Source organism: Myodes glareolus, chromosome 19, assembly GCF_982192425.1.
Source record: "Myodes glareolus chromosome 19, mMyoGla1.1, whole genome shotgun sequence".
NCBI lineage: Eukaryota > Metazoa > Chordata > Mammalia > Rodentia > Cricetidae > Myodes > Myodes glareolus.
In genome coordinates this window covers 20,569,354-20,589,868 of record NC_142044.1, presented here as the reverse complement: position 1 = coordinate 20,589,868, position 20,515 = coordinate 20,569,354, and the positions used below count along the sequence as shown (strand labels likewise).

The window sequence follows — 20,515 nt, the reverse complement described above, 5'->3', positions numbered from 1 at the left end:
ATTTTTCTACCATGTAAATAAATCACTAAGCACATTTAAACTTTATGGTTTTATCATAATTACTGAGGTTTAATTTTTTATTTTTTGTCTTAACTTGGTTAGGGTCATGCTAATTCCTTAGAAGGCATTTGGAATTGTTTATTCTCATGCAACTTCTAAAATTTCCTTCCTTGTTTAAGTTTTTCATGTTCTATTAATTTTTACTTAACTTTTTTTCAAGCAATGTATTATTTCCCCTCTCCAAAATCTCCCAGGGCCTCCCCAGTTTAGGCAGTATTGGTTGCAGCTCTTCTCTGCAGGGCTGGTAGAATTGTGCTGTGAATCCATCTGGGCCTGGCTCTTCCAACTTGAATACTTCCTTTCATCTCTACCAATACTTTATCTAAAACTTCAAATAATTCTAGTTTCAATATGGTTATTGTTATATTTCCTCTTTTCCTTTCTGTTATTTTCTAAGACATTATTCATGAGTATATTGTGTGTGTGTGTTGCAGGCTGTATGGGGAGGTTGCGGAGGCAGGATAATGAGGCAACGAGTCACACTATATCCACTGTCAGGAAACACAGAGAGATGAATGTTGGTGTTTCTCCAGTTTGTTCAGTCGATGACCCCCGTTGATAGAATTGTGTCACCCTTCAAGGTAGGTATTACACATTCCCAGTTAACTCATTGTGGAATCACCCCGAAAGACACAACTGGATATGTGTTCTTGTGGTGATTATAAAACTTACAATAAAGATAAACTATCATTATCTATGTATATGTAGTAAATACATATATTTACATGCATAATTTACATGTATATACAAATGTAGAAATATGTAATTGTTTAGGAGTGTAAAATGTTGCAAAGAGATGGGTTAATGATCTTCCTAAATTCATAATTTACTTTCTGTGTCTTTATTTATATAATGAGAACAAAAAATATTAGATTGGAAACTAACACATATGAAATTACTTTGAAGATTCAGGCACATTGTAAACACCGAGGAAGTATTTATTGAATTCTCACATAGTTAAATCATTAAAAACTTTATTTGGGCAAGATTAGGAGGCAAAGCCAGAACACCCCTGTTGTGTGACTTTCCCTGGTAGATATGAATAAATATTTATTTACACCAGATAAGGGACCAGTCACAGTCTAAAATGTGGATTCCAGCAGTTTCCAACTTGGCTGACCACTGAATGTACCGGGCTTACTTACTGCAGTGTAGTTGAAGCTTCTTGACAGGAAAATCGACTCCAAAGCAGCTGCATCGCAGCGTGAATGAGGACCCACCACAGCTGTGATCCTGGAGCTCCTTGAATGATTTTTAGAGAGCTAGATGGATGAGACTGGAGAGTCTCTGCTCCCCAACATTTCTGACTGCTCATGTAATCTCAGGGATGGGGCAGGGTTGTGGATCTTGTAAGCTTCAGAAACTTCTGGTGACCTGTGTGTCGTTTACTTCCTGAACCTTGTCAGGTTTGTTTATGTGCTAAGTTCTAAAGAGCAGCCCTTCCTGCTCCACTGCCAGGATAGGGTGTCATGATTTAGGGGAAATTGATACACAGCAATCCGAAAGGCTCTGTCACCTCTTGTTCTCTTGCCTGGCTCCTTCTGCTCAGGAAATGACATATTTCAGTCCTTTTGTCTCTTATGTCCAGGAACTCTTACTTTTAGATGTTCTAAGATGGCTCACAAATAGCTACAAGGATTTTTATCTTTTACAAATAGAGTCATTAATGAAGGGACCAGGACTAGTTGTCCCCGCCACCAGGGGCCAGTTTGCTAAGACCTCTGCCTCACATTACCTCACAATCCTATGGAGACTCATGTCTGGCTGCAACCAGACCTTCAGAAAGTATGACCAGTCTGGTAGCCAATTAGGTTCCTACCTGGTCACAAGCAAGAGCTGTTCTTGATATTTTTAATCAGACAGACCCCTGACAATCCTATCTCCTTTGTTATTGTGACTCATTTAGATCTCCTTCATATATATTCTTGTTAGGAAGTTTCTACTGTATTAGGTTTCCATATGGGCCCTCAAATAGCCTGTAGTTTTAGCTGTCCCTTCCTGTATTCTTTCCCTCCTCTTCCCACCCCTTCCTCCTTTTCCTTTTGCATTTTGTCCTTCTGTTCCATTTTTCATCCATCTATAACTATCTATTTATTTTGCCCTTCCTAGGGAGATCAATCCATTCCCTCCTACTCCCTCACTCTATACCTAACCATTGTGGTTCTAAATGATTGTAGCTTGGTTATCATAGACTTAACAGCTAATATCCACATACAAGAGAATATATACCATATTTGTGTTTCTAGATCTGTGATACCTCACTCAGAATGTTTTTTATTGAGCTCTACCCATTTACCTGTGGATATGATTGTTTCGTTTTTTAAAAGCACTCAATATTCCATTGTATAAATGTACCAAATTTTCTTTATCCTTTCATATTTTGAAGGACATCTAGGTTGTTACCAATTTCTTGATATTATGAATAGAGCAGTAATGAACATGATTGAGCAAGTGTCTCTGTGGTAGGCTGAAGTTTCCTCTAGGTATATGCCTAAGGGTGGTACAGCTGAATCTTGAGGTAGATAGATTCCCATCTTCCTGAGGAAATGGTACACTGATTTCCATAGTGACTGTAAAAGTTTGCAGTCCCACTAGCAATGGATAAATGTTCCCCTTACTCCACATTCTTACCAACATGAACTGTCATTTGTTTTATTAACCTTGGCTATTCTGACTGTTGTAAGATGAAATACCATAGTATTTTTGGTTTGTATTTTCCTGATGTCTAAAGATGTTGAACATTTCTTCAAATATTTCTCAGCCTTTTGTGTTTCCTCTTTTGAGAATTCTATTTAGATCTGTACCCCATTTTTAATTCAGCCATTTGGTTTTTTTGATATTTAGTTTCTTGAGTTCTTTATATATTTTGGATATTAGCCCTCTATTGGATGTGTATTGGTAAAAAATATTTTTCCATTCTGTAGGTTGTTGCTTTGCCCAATGTTGACACCAATTGCCATAAGAAGCTTTTAAGTTTCAGGAGGTCCCATTTATTAATTTTTGTTCTAAGTGCTTATGCAATTAGCATCCTGTTCAGAAATTCTTTTCCTGTACCAATGAATTAAAGCTTATTCCCCACTTTCTTTTCTATCAGACCTTCGGTATCAGGTTTTAGACTGATGTCGTTGATTCATTTGGATAGAATTTTGTGCTGTGTGAAAAGGATAGATTTATTTGCATTTTTCTACATGCAGATACTCAGTTTGACCAGCACTGTTTGTTGAATATGCTTTTTTCTAGTGTGCGCTTGTGATTTCTTTATAAAACAAACAAACAAACATATTCAGGTGACTATAGAGGTATGGACTTATGTCTGGGTCTTCCATTTGATTCTATCAATCAATGTCTGTTTTTGTGCTAATACCATGCTGTTTTTATTACTATTGCTTTGTAATAAAATTTGAGATTAGGGATGATGATACACATAGTATTTCTTTTTATTATTCATGATTTTTTTTCTATTCCGGCTTTTCTGTGTTTCCACATGAAGAGGAAAATTGTCTTTTCAAGATTTGTGAATAGTTGTGTTGGAATTTTGATGGGAAATACATTGAATCTATAGATTGCTTTTGTTAGGATGGCCATTATTATGTCAATTCTACTGACCTATAAGTATGGAATATCTTTCCTTCTGATATCTTCAGGTTATTTCTTCAACCCCTTAAAGTTTTTGTTGTACAGGTCTTTCATTTGCTTTGTTAGTTACCCTAAGATATTTTATTCATCCATCCATCTTTCCATCCATCCATCCATCCATCCATCCGTCCGTCTGTCCATTCATGTGTTTATTTTAGGCTACTGTGAAAGGGGTTGTTTCCCTGATTTTGTCCATAGTCCATTTGTCATTTGTGTATGGGAATGTACTGATTTTTGTGTATTGATTTTGTGTCCTTCTACTTTGATGAAAGTGTTTATCAGGTGTTAGAGTTTCTTGGTAAAATTCTTAGGTACATATGTGAACTACCATATCATCTGCAAATAAAGTTATTTTGTCTTCTACCCTTCTTATTTGTATTCCCTTGATCTCCCTCAGCTGCCTAGTTACTCTAGCTAAGACTTCAGGTACTATATTGAGTAGGTATGGAGAGAATGCATAACCTTGCCTTATTCCTGATTTTAGTATAAAGCTTTCAATTTCTCTCCATTTAGTTTCCAAGTTGGCTGTGAGCTTGATATAAATTATTTCTATTATATTGAGATATGTTCCTTATATCCCTAGTCTTCTCAGGGCATTTATTATGAAGTGGTGTTGGATTTTTTTCAGAGGCCCTTTTTGCATCTAAAGAGATGATTATGTGGATTTTGTATTTTGGTCTGTTTATATGGTGGATTACATCTATTGATTTATATATGTTGTATCATCCCTGAATCTCGGGTTTGATGCCTATTTGATCATGGTGGATGATATTTTTAATGTGTTCTTGGCCTCAGTTCACAAGTATTTTGAGAGAATTTTGTATCTGTGCTCAAAATGGAAATTGATCTATAATTCTCTTTCTATGTTCAGTCTTTGCGTTGCTTGTGCATCAGAGTAATTCTGGCGTTGTAAGAAGAGTTGGGCAATGCTCCTTTTGTTTCTGTTTTGTGGGCTAATTTGAAGAATACTGGCATTAATTCTTCTATGAAAATCTGGTAGAATTCTGCTTTTATTTCACTGGGGGATATATGCCTGTTTGAGTTGTTTATCTGATCTTGATTTAACTTTTTAGGTGGTATATATCAAGAAAACTAACATTTTCTCTTTTTTCTTTCACTTTTAATTTGGTAGCGTACAGATTTTAAAGTATGTCTTTATTAGTCTCTTGATCTCATTGCTGTCAGTTGTTATGTCTCCTCCTTCATCTCGACTTTTGCTTTTTTGGTTCTTCTTTCTCCACTTCTTAGTTAATTTGAATAAGAATTTGTCAGTCTTGTTGATTTTTCTCAAAGAATCAACCTTTTGTTTATTGAGTCTTTGTAGTTTTTTATTTTATGTGTTTCAGTCCTGAGTTTGAATTTGATTGTTTCTTTCCATCTTCTTCGTTTAGGTGTCATTTTTTTTTTCCTTTTTGTTCCAAAGTTTTCAGGTGTGTTCTTAAGTTGCTAGTAGGAGATTGCTCCAATTTTGTAGGTACTTAGTGCTATGAACTTTCCTTTTAGAACAGCCTCCATTATGTCCCAGAAGCTTCAGTATGTTGTGTATTCATTTTGTTCAATTCTAGAAAGCCTTTGATTTCTTTCTCAACTTCTTCTGTCTTGACCCATTTTTCAATCCCTGTGTTTGTAAGCTTTCTGTTGTTTCTGTTGTTGTTAATATCCAGCTTTAATGCATGATGGTCAATTAGGATGACAGATGTAATTTCAATTTTCTAGTATCTGCTGAGACTTGCTATACATCTGAGTGTGTGGTCAATTTTGAAGAAAGTTCCATGAACCAGGCCATGGTGGCACATACCTTTAATTCCCTATCAGCCTATGTTGCCCCTTTTTTTAGGGCTTGCTGTAGTAGAGTTGATGGGATTTAGTAGATACAATTTATCTTTACTATTACTGTCTGTGATGTTATGTGTATTGGTGTCTCTGCTTCTGGGTATGGGATGATTGTAATTCCAGGTGCTGATATCTGGTCTTGTTGTTACTGGCTGTTCTATTCTTTGTTCTATTCTTTGGTTTCTCTTGCCCTCTCTGGATCTTAGATCCACATGGTAGCCCTGGGTTTCCTGGTAAGAAGTCCCTCCAGATGTGGTCATTGAACATACCAGGTATAATGTGTTTTTAGATTGCAGGGGCTGACACGAAAGAGTTGGGGTAGGGGAAGACTGAGAGGGTCGATTGGGGAATCTGAGCCTGCCACGAGATCTGTAGATCGCTAAGCAAAGGAGGAAGAAAGAGAAGACAGGCCATTTTAGGTTGTCTGCTACTAGGCTGGGGATGAAACTGGGGAAGACAAGAAGAGTGAAGATCACCTACCTGGTTTTTCAGGCTGGAATGGCCAAAGGTTTTCCAGGTATAGCATGCCTCTGGGTATTGGTGGCTGAGAGAAAGGGATGGATCGAGGAAGGAACGGAATAGGAGAAGGTCTTTGTAGTCCTCTGGCAATGGAGCAGACAGGTAGGAGAGGACCCAGCAGGTTGTCTGCTACAGGGATAGGAATAAAACTGGGGAACTGTATTGGAGGATAGGACATTGTAAATTCTTAGCAACTGTCGGTATTTTAACTATTGTCATAATGCTGTTTATTACAAGATATCAAGAATAAACTTTACAATAAATATCCTTTGGAGATCAGTTTCTTTGACTCTGCAATGCATTCCTTTTTTTTAAGGGCAGCTTAGTTCTCTTCAGCTCTGAATAATATTCTGTTGTTTAGGCGTACCGCAGTTACATACCTATTCACCCACCCACTGAAGAGCATCATGGTTGCTTCCAAGCTCTGGTGGGTTTTTGTGTGAACCAAATTTTCAACTCCTTTGGGTTCATTCCAAGGAGCTCAGTGTTCTCTGTGGTTCTTTCATTATCTCCCTAGGAGAGTTCTAACATCACAATTCTTATTTATTAACACCCATTTGGTAGATGATTTTATTCAGATTCAGAACTCCATGTTCTTTTTACATTTTGGCGAAACTTCCAAAGCTGGTCTCCAGCTAAACCATTTCTCTGAATTTCAAACTTCCCCATCCAGCTGTCTGTTCAAGTTCTTCATCTGAGAAGATAACAGATATACTACACTTTACCTATCAGAAACACCTCAACTTTCTCCGTTTTCTCTTTGGTCAACTACAGCTCTACTTGTCCAGCTCATTCTAAAAGGTTTGGAAACCTCTCCCATACCCTTCATGGCCCTCACATATTGTTGTACACCCTGGTTTATAACATCTGCATGATATGATCCCTCTTCATCACGACTGTGGCTGTCCTCTTCATTCATTATGCCATAACTCTTGATTGGGATACAGTAATACCACTATCTGAACTTTTTTCTTCTGCATTTTCCAGCATTGCATTCAGAACCACCTTCTTTTTCTTCTTCTTCTTCTTTTTTTTTTATCAAGATGCTTTTGGGCTTGCAATTCATTTTAAATTGGGGGGGGAATAATATACTTGTTGGCACTTGGTATTATAAGAGTTCACTGGCACAACTGATTGTAATTACTAGTTATTCATAAATTATATGATTTATCATTTTAACTTATTTAAATTTTAGCAATTTGTATCTTTAAATAAATTCTAAGTGGCAATTAAGCTAGGTTTACTATATCAATAACAGCTAATGTAATGTCTAAACATTTTTATTCCACATGGATATAAACTACTAATATAATAAACATTTTATCTCAATTACATAAATGAAAAATTATACAATCAAGACTGGGAAGAGGGAGACTCTTCTCTTGTTACTGCTAGTTGCTTGTATGGGATGATGTGAGGACAGACAATGGACTATGGCTCTCTGCCTCTGATGTGGCTTTAGTTAGGTTCTCTTCTCATTAATCCTGAACCTTTAGGATTTGTCTTCACTTTTTTTTATGACTGTAATAATGATGTTAGTGAGAAGCCTGTACTCTTTTTTTTTATTGAAAATGTTTTTCTCATCCAGTGTATTCTAGTCATGGCTTCCCTTTCCTCATCTCCTCCCAGATCCCCTCCCACCTAACTCCCATGCCTATTTCTCTCTTTTATTAGAAAACAAAGAGGCAAACAAACCAACCAGAATAGAACAAAACAAACAAGCAGAGAAAACAATGAAAACATAAGAAGCACATACACATGCAGAGATACACACAGAAAACCCTCCAAACCACAAATACCGTAATATACAAACAAAAGACCAGTAAGGTAAAAATGCCTAGACAAAGCACTATGATACAGAACACCTCCAGAAATGCTGTTGAGTTTATTTTGAGTTGACTGTCTACTGCTGGGTATGAGACTTGCTGTTAACTGTGGTTTGTATATACAGTGGGACTCCACTGGAGAAAAGTAGGCTTTCATTTCCAAGTGCTGTCAATTGGAGATAGATTCTTGATTAGGGATTGGAGACGTCCCTGTCTCAGTGTTTGGACACCATCTGTTCTGGACCCAGGCAGACCCTCCTGAACATGTTGCCACTGTCTTTGTGAGTTCAAGTCCATAATGGACGGACAAGAACAATGATCATGGCTATAGAAGCCAGACATAGGACAATCAAATTGGTAGATCGATAGAAAGGTTGTCTTGGGACCATGAGGGGCTTTGCCACTATCCTATTTCATTTTAAAAACTACCACCAACACAGCTATTATTCATGGATATAAATTCTGCACCTACAAACTCTGGCACAGGTTCCAAAGATCCCCAGTTGAAGGATCAACCCCACATATGCATAGCCACTCTTGGACAGAGTATCTATATGGTTTCAGTTCAAGGTACACAAAACAATACCATTTTATGGTATTTGATTTTTTTTCTCTTTTACTCTTTTGGGGGCCTGCTACCCAGCTACCAAATAAATCACATGGACTCTTATTCTTTCTTATGAATGACTGGCCTTAGCTTGGCTTGTTTCTAGTCAGCTTTTCTTAAATTATTTCATCTACCTTTTCTAGTCAGCTTTTCTTAAATTATTCCATCTACTTTTGTGTCTCTGGGCTTTTATCTTTCTTTCCTTCTTATTCTGTGTCTGGCTGCCTGGCCACTCTTTTCTTGCTCCTCTATGTCTTCTTCCCAGATTTCTCCTCCTATTTATTCTCTCTCACTGCCAGCCCCATCTATCCTTTCTTCTGCCATTCAGCTCTTCGTTAGGCTAATCAAGTGTTTTAGGCAGGCAAAGTAACACAGCTTTACATGGTTAAACAAATGAAACACAAAAGAATGCAGCACATCTTTGCATCATTAAACAAACGTTCCACGGCATAAACAAATGTAACACATCTTAAAATAATATTCTACAACAAATGATCTTAAGGAAACAGTGTCTTACAGAGACAACAATGCAAGGGGTCTCTGCAGTCACCATGGCCAGCAGAGAAATGATCTGCGTGAGGCAAAAAGATAGTTCAATTCAACATATTGGAGTAGCTGGTGTTGGCTCAAACCCAGGAGTCTGACTTTAAGTGGTTTATTTTAAGCATATGTCTTAGTGTTTTAATTGTTGTGAAGAGACACCAAGGCCACAGCAACTTTAATAAAGGAAAACATTTAATTGGGGCTGGCTTACAGTCACAGAGGTTTAGTCCATTGTCGTCATGGCAGAAAGCACAACAGAATGCAGGCCAACACGGTGTTGGAGAAGGAGCTGAGAGTTTTACACCTCGATCTGCAGGCAGCAGAAGGGAATGCCACTAAGCCTAGCTTGAGCACCTGAGACCTCAAAGCCCACCCCCACAGTGACATACTTCCTTTAAGAAGGCCACACCTACTACAAGGCCACACCTCCTAATAGTGCCACTCCTTATCGGCCAAGCATTCTCTGGGGGCCATTCCTATTCAACCCACCATGACATATTCAAACAGAGCACAATTCGGTGACGATATTCCGTGTGATCATTAAGTCAGTCATGTGTACACATTAAAGCTTAACACATGTCTACAATAAAGCTATTTGTGTAGTAAATGTGACATCTTCGATAAAGATGGGTTTTCTAGATTAACCATATGTGATACATTCCATAAAGATAGGTTCTACACTTGACAAGCTTAGGAAAAGAGTCTGGCAGAGGATCCAATGTAAACTCAGCCACACAGATAGTGCACAGGACACCAGGCTATTAACCACATCTGTTCCCAGGCTTCTCAGCAGATGAAAGGCTATACATCTCCTTTTTTCCAGAGACAACACTATGTGTTTAACATTCCTGGTTTCTGCTAGTACTTATCCATGAGCACAAATCCTCCATACCTTCTGCACAACAGAACAGTTGCATGTATGAGCTCATAAAGCCTGTGGCAGCATACACAGGATCTTCACAAAGCCAGCACTAAGTTGGGGGACAGGGGACATAATATCTCAGCCCTAACCAAAGAGCTATTTCAAATTGACAACTATCGGCAAAGGGGGAAAAAAAAGCAGTTTTCTCCAGTGAAATCTCACTGGGCATAACAACCACACTTAAGGGTAAGATCCACACCCAGCAATAATTGATGGTCAACAAAAAATGAACAAGATTGTATTTTTGTATATTTTCTGTTTCATATCTCATTGTTTGCACATTTCTTTTTAACTTACCAATCTTTTGTTTGTATATTATGGTTTCCAACTTTGCATCTACATGTGTTGTATTGTGTGTGTATGTCTGTAATTCTTGTGCTGTTTCTTTCTTATTTGCCTGTTTATTTTCTAAAGAGAGAGAGAAAGGAGGCATGGAGTTACATGGATGGGGAGTTGGGGAGAATCTGGGAGGAGATGAGGGAGGGGAAACCATGATCAGAATATATTGTCTGGAAACTGATTTTCAGTACAAAGAAAACTTGGTCACTTCAGTTCAAACTAGTGACTTACTTTTATAATGAGTGACAAACAGTCCCACGATATCCCTTTACCAGCAGCTAAAAAAATTTAACAGGTTAGTGACATAGCATTATGAACTTGCTGTTGCTGAATTCATTGCCCATTAAATTAGTTAGCCAATTGCCACTCAATTTACATGGTGTGATATTTTGAAATGGCATTCTTGGTGATGATTACAGTAATTACAATCGGCACATGAAGACAGATGTTGTTGGATCTTTCCCCATGGTCTAACTGAGGAAACAAGCACAGGTTCCCACCTCATTCTGTTTACTTAGTTCTTACAAATATGTGTCAGTTCCTCCTGACAGTGCAAGAGCGACTACTGGTGAAAATAAATTTCACTGTGGAAAATAAAGAACTTTGATTAGAAATGGGGAAGTCTGTGTTGTTATTAGTGGTACACCAGCAACACCACCAGCCATGAGAACATTCTACTATTGGTTAGCTGAGGACAGGTGGGAAAATGGGAACGAGTGGGGAAAGTATATTAACATATTATCTCCATGTCAGGATGGGATGCAAGGACCTAGATTGTCATGTATGACATGATATCCTCTGAAGTACTGGAGTAAAAGCAAGCCATAGTACATACACTTATGTGTGTAATAGCCAAAACAGTAGAAATAATCTGAGCAAATGGATAGCAGCGTGTAATATACTCATTAACTGAAATGTCATTGAGCTTTAAATAGGAGAGAAATGTTGGTATGTGCTCCAACATGTGGTAACTTAAGGTATGGTGAGCGAATGTTCCAATCAAAGCGGAACAAGTCTTCTATGATCTCCATGCTACAGAATGAACGTCTGGCATAGGCAACACCATAGAACTGATGTAAAACAGTGGATCCCAGAAGCTGGGAGAGAGGGCAGCATGTTAATGTTTAATAGATTTGGAATAATACTTTTCGAAGTTTCCTGAGAATGAGGGTGGTCATAGTTGTGACATAAATGTCTTAATTTTTGTGATGCCTGTATTTATCATAATAAAAGTACAAAAAAGGGAAATCTTGTGGTTTTCTGAAGAAAGCCAAAAAGTTTCTCGTCTCTTTCAAATATACCAGTGATTATTCTGTTGTTCGCCTGGTTCTACATCATCTGTGTTTTTTCCTCTGCCTGTCTGACATTACATGATCCCCATGCTCTGCTCTCCTTGTCTGGGATATTTAACCTCACCACTCTTCCTTTCTACAATAGTCTGGTATTTCTTTTCATGCCCGGCATCGCCTGGCCTCCCCTGGCCTCCCCCATCTTCCTATCTGAAATCCTTTGGTTCTCTCCTTCCTTGTACATCATCTGGAATCTCTCTTCTTGCCTGGTAACATGTGGCCTCCTTCCTCTTCCTACCCAGCATCACGTGTCCTCCCTTTCTACTACCACTGTGCAACTTTTCCATTGCTTCTGTCTTTTCTGGATAGTCCAAATGCCTTCCTCCTTAGGCTCATACTTGATGTCTTCTCTTTTTGGGAATGTATTCTCCCCATATATATCCATAGTATGATTCTTTAATAGGTCAAAAAGCCTTTCGTTAACTCTGTCTTAAGTTCCAATCTGTCTCTCTTGTTTTTCTTCCTCAACATATTTATTGTCTGCCACGCTCTTCACTCAGGTCTTACCTGCAATTTCTTTCTGCAGTGCAAAGAAAGATGAGCCACAGGAAAGGAGGGAGTTTGAATATCTATATTTGTTATGAGTGCACTCTGTGTCCTGAATGATGCTGATTCATAGTGCATACGAGCATGGTAGGGCTGGATACAACACAAAAGGCAAAAGCAAGTGGGGCCTGTGAAGAATAGGAGAGATGAAATTTTGCTACCTGAAAACATTCAGATTTATATCTTAAATTTTATATAGATCAAAATAAACGCTACTTGTATGTGTGTTTTCAGGGCTTAGCTTCCCTCCCCGGAAACAGGGTTTCTCTGTGTAGCTTTGGAGCCAGTCCTGGAACCTGCTCTGTAGATCAGGCTGGCCTCAGACGTGAGTTTGAGAGATCCACCTGCCTCTGTCTTTTGAGCGCTGGGATTAAAGGCATGCGCCACCACTGCCTGGCTGGGTTTACTATTTGTTATTGGATCAACAACTGGTGTGTTCTTTCCTAGCCAAGACTATCTCTCCTGTTCTCGGCATTCCTTAGTTCCCGGTAGTTCTTAGTCTGGGACTGAGGCCTCATGATCTTTCCCCTGCCCACGTAAGCATCTCTACTGGTTTAGTTTTTGTTCAGGCTGTGTTTAGACAATCATAGGGGTCAGACTTTATAGATGTAGTCCTGACATTTCTAAGAGACATAGCTCACAGTAAACTTCATTTCTCTAACTCTTATAGTCTTTCTTGCCCCCTCTTCCACTATGATCTCTGAGTCTTAGGTGCAGCAGTTATGTTGTAGATCTGAGTCTGAGGTGTAGGAATTGTGTTGGAGATGTAGCACATTTCTGCATTTTTTCCATTAAAATTTTATTTAGAAAAAATTACATATGTTTTGATCTTATTCTTCTAGAAATATGTTTACATAAGAAGAATTAAAGAAATAGAATTTGACAGAAAGCAAGATTAGGGTGCTACATTGGAAGGTTGAGGGGGAGGAAAGAGAAAGAAAAATGATATAGTTCTGTTATAATTCAAAAGTAAATAATAAAATAAATAAGATTAAAATGAAAAACCACTAAATCCATTCATCAAGACACCTGTTTGTCTTTCTAAAATTAAGGCTGAAGTCACCCCAATACTTTGTCAAGTATCATCTTGATTTATCAACTGTTGAGAACTTGCATTCAACACTCTTTGTCCTATCTAGTGCCTAGCTTTGCATGCTCTTATATAGCAAGGAAATAATCCTAATTATATTTGTGTCCCCATTCTTCTTCTTTGTTGTCAAGATAAACAACATTTTGAAAGGTCTGACCTCAGTTTATTCTGGGTCTACACTTTTAGGATGCCCTTTGTAGGATGCTTGTAAGGGTTCCAAGGTGGTGGCTCCATTGAGCTCATCATGTCCCAAACACAGGAGGCCATTGTAGATCGAGAAATCGGGGACTTATTAAAACCTGGAGTTTGAAAACTGCATCTCATTCTATCCTACTAGTTAAAAAAATACCACATGTAGCTAGTTGAAAGGCCTCTTTTTCAGGAAGGAGGTCTCTTCCCTAATCATTTCCAGGACTTGGTTGGATGTGACTGCCGTTCTGGGATTCTGGTGAGTGAGTAAGTTCCCTGAGCCTGGGGGCCAAGTAGAGTCAGGCTCTAGAGGAGGAAAGCTATTCATTCAGACCTGTCAGCACATCTTTCCCTATGAATTACTCTCCCTAACATCTCGGGCTTTTTTCTCTTCCTTTGGAATAATAAAAGACTTTCTGTAAGAATGGGGTCCATTCAGAGCAGGTCACCACAAACACAGATCTCCTTGTTCATAACGTTTCGGCCAAAGTACACTTCTCAGAAAATAGGATTGGGAAGGAGTGGGATGGTTGAATCACATGGAGTTTGTAATGTGGAGTTTTGAATATATTATTATGAACCCAGCCAAACAAAATCCCCTTTCCTACGCTGGCAGCGAACACAGGTGGCACGCTTGTCATGGTGACCAAAATATGAGCTTAGCAGAGAAATTAAATGAGACTATATCTCAATTGAATGTGGAGGAAAACACAACTTCATGTGAAACTTGTCCCGCCCACACTGAAGGGATCCCCAGAGCCAAAGAAAGAGCAGGAATTGTACACTAGGTGCCAAGATCCAGCCAGCTTTGTCTCTTGACTTTGGTTACCATGATGAATGCGGATTTTTGGAAAGAGTCATACTGATTCCATCATTCATCTCTGCCTGGCACTGAAGGATGTGCCTACACAATAGCCAATACGTAAGTGACTCAGAATGCAGAGATTTTTATCCCTAAAGACTTTATCCTGATCTGTTGTTGCTCGAGTGGTTTCGAGGCATCTCACAAAAGTTTGTTTACCTACTGACTTTTTTTACAAATTAAGGCTAGAGAGATATTTATTATATTTACATATATATTTTATAGAGCTTAAAGATGGTGCTGCTTGCCACTGAAATTTCATAGCAGTGAGCATATTCTGTCTATTCAATGTTCAAATAAACAATTATTATCCAAAGTTATCATTCCTCAGCTGCTTATTAGGACAATCACAACACAAAGATCCATTCTGATGGGTTCAGTCCTGAGGAATGTTTACTTTTAATTCTTCCTTAGGAAACATTGTGTTATAGTTAGTTAAAAGTGACTTCGTTTCGTCATTATAGGGAAGGGATTTATATGAAAAATTTCATCAAGTGCTCATAGTCTTTCTTCTCTCTTTCTTTATCCTTTCTCTTGACAAGAGAAACTTCACTTATAAGTCACATGACTACTTTAAAGCTTTGTAAACAGATGATGCATGCCTTATTAGATTCTGAAGTTCAGAAGAATGTCTCTACAGCCCTGAGATGCACACACACTTGAGTTTTCAATAAAGTAAAGGTGCAATGAGATCTCACTAATTTAATCGTTTGTCGGAACATTGTCCAAGAATGGGGTCATGCAAGGAGAATTCTGAGTGCTTGTGAGAAAACTCTGAGAAAAGAAGACAAGAGTCTTGTGACCTCAGTTTCTTCAAAACATGGAATTGTTCTTGGAATGCGTTTTTGTGCTCCTCCCAGGTGTAGCAGATAGAAATGATTTACTACGGATTACTCATTATTGCTTGTTGTTATTCACTTATGCATCTATGGAAAACCATGTTTTTGCTGTGTGGGACTTATCTTTGTGACTGTATATTCACACGAACCTTCTTAATTCTCAAAGTATATAAATTACCTAATACTCTGAATAAAGTGGGCTATATGCATCTCATTTATTTACTCTATTATTCACTTCCTTTCTCCATGTACAACCAAATGACGCTCGTTTTCTGATATCTCATAGGTTTGGCCCAGTTGAGCATGAATGAATAATACCATTATGAGAAAATAATCTTTTCATCTGTGACAATGGCAATTGTCAGATCATTTGTCATCTGTGAGCCACAAAGCTCTGAAATCCATATCCTATACTTTCAACTTATCGGGGACGGTATAGGGTAAAAACATATTGTGAACTGGAAGTAAATAAAGAGCTTATCTTAAGGAAATGGGATCTCAGACTTGTAGTTCATATGTCTTCCATCGTGGCTGTGCTGCTTTGAGTGAGATTTCCTAATCTCCATGTGTGTCCAGATTCTCTATCTGTGATTAAGGACAGCACCATTCCGGATTATTGCAAATGCTGCAGGGGCAAAGAGAATTTTGAACATAGCTGATGGAATGTAAATTAGTTCAATCCCTATGGAAATCAGTGTGCAGATCCCTCAAGAAACCAAAATCAATCTACTATAGAACTCATATTTTGGTATAAACTGCCAGCTACATACCAAAAGGACTCAAGTCAGTGGATCACAGAGGTATTTGCACACCTGTATATTTATTTACATCCATAGAGATGGCTTATGGATCCAAGAATATGTGAATGAATAAAGAAAACTATCTGTGTACATAATGGGATTTTAGTAAGACATAAAGTAGAATGAAATTAAATCATATATACAAGAATGCATGTTACTAGAGATCATGCTAAGTGAAATAATCTGGTAACAAGATTAAGAAAAAGTTATATATGTTTTCACTAATTTGTGTACCCTAGATTTGTACAGATAATATAATATGATATATATATAATAAAAATAAAATATAAATAAGATATAATATGATTAACATAATGAAAATGGAAGAGAAATGAATAATAAAGGGGACATGAGGAGGGAGAGATGGAGAGTTTGTGGGTGGGTGAATATAACCAATGTTCATGAGATACCTGTATTAAAATATCTTTAAAAATCTATTATTATATATAGTGAATATTTGCCATCTCAAAGTAAAAACGCGATAAGGGCTTAAACTAACACATGTGAAAAACTTAGCATAGTAGATAGTCTGAACTGTCTTCAATATATAATCAATAATCATTATTTTTATGCCCATGACACTTATAAAACAGATTTAAATATTCAAACATCTTCATAAATATATTTGGTTGTGTTACGTGTTGTGAAAGAAAACCTTTATACTGCGAAGGTTTGAGTTATCATGCGTTCTGAATTAGCTGTATCTAAGTCAAAAGTTCATATTATTTGGTGATAAAGCAAAATTCCCTCTAGCACACAGTTAAGTAAACAACTTACGATTAAGGCAATAGAAACCAGCATATCAGAAAAGAGTGGTTTAGAAACCACTAACAGTCTTGCCTAATTAAACTCAAGAGTTGTCTCCTCTTATTTTCTTGTCCTCTGAACATTGTCAGTCGAGGCAATTCTATCCCTACAAGCCTGTAGTTTATGTTGTTACTTATTTGAAACAATATCGTGTGCCTTAGGCTGGTCTCAAACTCTCTATGTAGCTGAGGACGATCTTGAACTTCTGACTCTCCTGCTTCTTCTTCCCAAATGGCTATATCTTATAGGCATGTACAATGATGCCCAGCTACAAGACTGTTTCAAAGGAGTCCTTCAAATCAACCTTTAATCTGGATTGTTTTACACACGCTACATGTCATGTGTCTGACCACGCATTTTTCTTTCTCTTTAGGATGGTAGTAAGTATCAAACAGCCCCTGTGAATCTGGAACTTCAGTATTCCCTTGAAATCTTTTACTCCTCATCTTTTTCTATTTCAGTGAAGTGTATGTAGATCAATCATCTTAACTCACAGTCTTGAAAGCCATCCTGAGCCTGCTGTCCTTTATGGGTATATTGAGTCCATCATCAACTCTTGCAACACGAGCTCTATGGCCGCTCATCATTCTGCCTGCTGTCTTTTCCTACCACTCTCGCCTCAGTTCATGTGAGCTTCTCTCATCCAGAATCAAACAATCATGTCTTACTAAGTCCTCCCAGTTCCACTCTTGGCTCTCCCAAGCTGCCAGCTTTCCATGCAGTACCAGAGTGTTCTTTTACCCAAAATCCTTTGGAACATCCCCCATTCCAAGTTTCTAATCATTTGACACCCAAATCAGAATACAGTCCCTATTTCTTTTCTTGGCCTCAGGGTTTCATGTGGGCTGGCTCCAGATTAGTAGATTCTAAACATGAGCATCTTTCCTCAGTTTTCCAATAAATTGGGGCCAAGTTCCTTCTTGACTTTTAGCTTTTTCCACAGCTTTAATCCTGAGCTTTCATTATTTTGAAATACATTTTCATAGCATTTCTGACTACTCAGTCTGAATATATATGTTCCCATTGCTCTCCTTCTCAGACCTTTCTTCTATACTTTGTGCTTGTGTGGGTTGAACTACACAAGACTTTCCTGGTTTGCTAGGGATTATGGTATTATTACTTGATATTAAGCTCCACAAAACATATGTTTTTCTGTTCAGAAATTATAGTCAAAATGCTACAGAACCTATGTATGAATTTATTGTCTCTAAAAAATGAGAGTTTTAAAATGAGGAACTGGAAAGATGTATCTCACAAGAAAAATGTACTGAAATATGCAAATAATTCTTAAAACCCAACAATGAGATATTTCTCCCTGCCCCCACCCCATGAACCTCTTTATAGTTTCCTGGATTAATTTGTGCAGTGGAAGGTGTTTAATTCAGAAACTCACAACTGTCAAAACGGTAGAGTGTAAGAATTCTGTGGAGTGCTCAGCCACAAATGAGACATCTATATACCCTATCTCCTCCCTACAAGGCTAGGGGAGGGTCACAAAAGAGGGGACAGAGAGATTGTAAGAACCAGAGGGCAGACAGGACCAGAGCCAAACAACAGTATCTTCTGAATATGGCAGGACCCCTGTACTCATGACTTCATAGCACCTGCTTTGTCTGGCAAGACCTGAACAAGATCAATCCAGCCAATGTTGCCTTGGAGGTGGGGAGGGCTCATGAGTCCCCAAAATCTAATTGAGGAGCTATGGACAGTAGAAGGCTTCTGAGGGAGGAAATTAGTTTTCCTTAAGGGTGTGATTCTTTGTAAGTTGACTGCATTCTAGTGGATGGCCCCATACACGTGTGTGTGTGTGTGTGTGTGTGTGTGTGTGTGTGTGTGTGTGTGTGTGTGTGTGATGGTTCACTGGAGAGAAAGCTTAAGTGCATTATGCTAAGTGAAATAAGTTAATCTTGGAAGAATCCATTTACATATCTTGTTATTCTAACAAAAGCAAAATTATGGGGACTATAAAACAATTGATGAGGTTATTTCCAGGGTTTCAGAGGGTAGAAGGGTTGATGAGACACAGAATAGAGGATTTTTATGACAAGAAGATATGCTCTCTCTATATGATACTGAAATAGTAGATAAAGGCCATTTTATAGTATGCCAAACTATAGACTTTGACTGATAATGTTGTGTCAGTACAGCTTTGGTAATTACCATGTATATTCCATTCTGATAGGAGTGTTAGTAACAGGGGTAAGGGGAAATCTCTCCTGTCTCTCATCCTCTTTGTATAGAAATTATGTAGAAAATACATATTGTATACTCAATTTTGTTGTAAACCTAAAACTGCTTGAAAAATAAAATGAAAACCAAGGCTGTGTGCAGTGTGGCGATTAAAACACGTACTTAACTTACTGATCACCTTGGGTTAAGTAACAAAAACAAAACCATTAATCATTAATTGTGGTCTTAAAAAAACTGAATCAACAGATAGGAATCTTGTATTCTTAATTTTAAATAATTACTTATGATTATGACTTAGATGCAGTCAAGATTTCTGCAAGGTTCCACAGTTATTATTTTCCACAAAATTAAGAACAAGAATATTTGATTCACATGGAGATTTCACACATTAACGTTTCTTTGTTTTCTTTTAGGGAATAAGTAAACAGATGATGATGGAGAACCCATTCTAAATTTTATATTTTGAGGCACTTACTGCATTGTGGTGAGTTGGATAGAAAGCAATAAAATTGAATCATCTATTGTTTTCATGAATATGAGCACCGATAATGGAATGAATGAATGAGTCAATAGATTTTTGTGGTGGTTGTTGTCTTCATTCATCTTCCCTCCATGACTTTGAACAACAACAACAGTGCTACACACGCACACTTCTCCCTTATTAAATACAATGTTCACCCTTAATGATTTTCAGGTGCCTGACTATAGTGTTCATACTGCTGTCTGGACTGAGCCCCCGGTGTTGAGTCTCTGTGCAATGTCTTTGTCCTGCCTTTGAAGTGCTTTCCATAGACACATCTCTTCAGCTCTCCGTTCATTATCACACTCAGAAGCTGTTCCAATTTCCATTATCTTTTTGACTTTCCCTGGAGTCCCAAATCAATAGAGAGGAGCATTAGTTTGGGAATCTTCCATTCAGCTGTTTCAACGGAGACTATTTGATTGATTCTAATTCTAATTAAGAACATACATTGTTTTAGGCCCTTTGGCTATTTGCAAAAACTCTGTCAATCTGAAGATGCTGTAGCTACTCTCTAGGTAGTATTTAGCACAGGTAAGGTACCACGTCTCGCCTGAGACATGGGGTGTAGTGAATGTGCAGCAAAAGTCAGACCAACTTTGAAAGAAAGCAGCACCCATAATTTGCTCAACTCCCAAGACCAGAATTTCTCCGTCTTTTCTACAAGGAAGAGAAAATCTTTCACTGATCCCTAGGCATAGTTTACAGTTCTGGAGTTGACCAGTATCATATAAATTATTTCTTCCGATATTTTTGTAAATGAACAACAATCATTATATATTGTTTGGTGTACTGTATCTTTTAAATTCACATAAAAATATCATCTAAGTGAACCATGCCTATTTAAGATCCTTTTTGAAATTAAAGGAAACATTTTGTTTAGTTATTTGGTACTGTCAGTATGTCTAATAAGTTTGATATGTTTTAAATATTTCTAAAATGTAGTTTTCTATTTTAAAATGTACAGAATATATTTCATTTGTAAAATTAAATTTGCAGCATATGTCTTGCATGTATATTTAAATGAACAAGCATTTC

General features: G+C 37.7%; 1 long non-coding RNA gene across 1 annotated transcript in view; it reads left to right on the top strand.

Annotated features, from left to right (window-relative positions):
* The first annotated feature begins 509 nt into the window (after window positions 1-509).
* Window positions 510-20,515, top strand: part of LOC125415051 (uncharacterized) — a 34,896-nt gene continuing 14,890 nt past the window's right edge. Inside the window, exons 1-2 of the long non-coding RNA XR_007236499.2 lie at window positions 510-641; window positions 19,371-19,441. This is a non-coding gene — a long non-coding RNA (uncharacterized LOC125415051). The remainder of the gene's footprint in view (window positions 642-19,370; window positions 19,442-20,515) is intronic.